We start from the raw sequence: 1,146 nt of genomic DNA on the forward strand, positions 1-1,146 counted from the left end.
CCCCCCTTCCCCCTTCCCAAGTATTCAAATCTAAACCTTTGGTTTGTCAAATAAATAGTAAAAAAGTACTAATGGATTCAAAATTCAAAATGAAAAGAGATAAACGATAACGCTTCTCGTCAAGCCCTTCCACCCTCCAGCCAGAAAACGCAGATTCAAATTAGATTTAAAGTACATAAATAACATCTTTACTGTCCGCTCAGCTACGTTTTAGTTCGGTAAGCTTCTCATTCCACTTAAGCTGGGCTATTTCGTTCTCCACTCATCCTCCTCCCGGAAAAGAGCATCGTCCAGATATCGGGAAAACTGCCGGTCGAGCAGGAGGAGACTGAAGCTCATCAAAAGCCTATGCTGCTCTCGATCTCTCAATCCCTTCTCTGTTGAGTGCTTTTTCTCAATCTCTTCCATTTCCGAAACTTTAAAGACACTTTCTCAGTATCCTCGAGGTCTGATGTGTTTGAAAAAATCTTTATCGTAAATGTCTCTTTCTAATTTTCGCGAGGGTCTTCAGATCGGTACTTGACTATGTTCTTTTATCATTCTGTTTTCTTTTATCTTTAGTCTAAGGGAGTGGGTGTCTGCGAGTATGCTGTGTTTGCTTGTTTCTGTGTGTTTGTTTCTGTGTGCTTGTTTGCTTCTGTGTGCATGTGTGTGTATGTATGTAAGTGTGTATGTGTCTTTGTTTGTGAATGTGTTCATGTGTTTGCTTGAGCGCGCGTGTTCTTGCCTATGTATGTGGGCTTGTCAGGGTTTTTTTGGCATTCACATAATATCTTTTTGGACTTTGAATTAATTTAAGTTCTTTCTATTTACTTATCCAGGAAAGGGGGGGGGAGAGAGAGATAAAGAGAGAAAGAAAGAGAGAGAGTGTGTTTGAGTGTGTTGGGGGGGGGGGGGGGATTTGGGGAAGGGGAGGAGAGAGGGAAGAGTAGGAGAATAAACGTTGATGTACGGAGTAGCCTGTCGGAAGTATTCAATTTTCTTACAAGAAAAAAAAAAGCGGTAGAGAACAGAATATCAGATACGCTATATTGTACGGTATATTTCAACGTAACAACTGTTTTCAACAAAAGTTAAATTTTTCAACGGGATCCCAGGATCAATCGGAGAAGTACATTGAACAACTCCCAACTCCCAACTCCCCCC

Source organism: Aplysia californica, unplaced genomic scaffold (genome assembly GCF_000002075.1).
Source record: "Aplysia californica isolate F4 #8 unplaced genomic scaffold, AplCal3.0 scaffold00444, whole genome shotgun sequence".
Lineage (NCBI taxonomy): Eukaryota > Metazoa > Mollusca > Gastropoda > Aplysiida > Aplysiidae > Aplysia > Aplysia californica.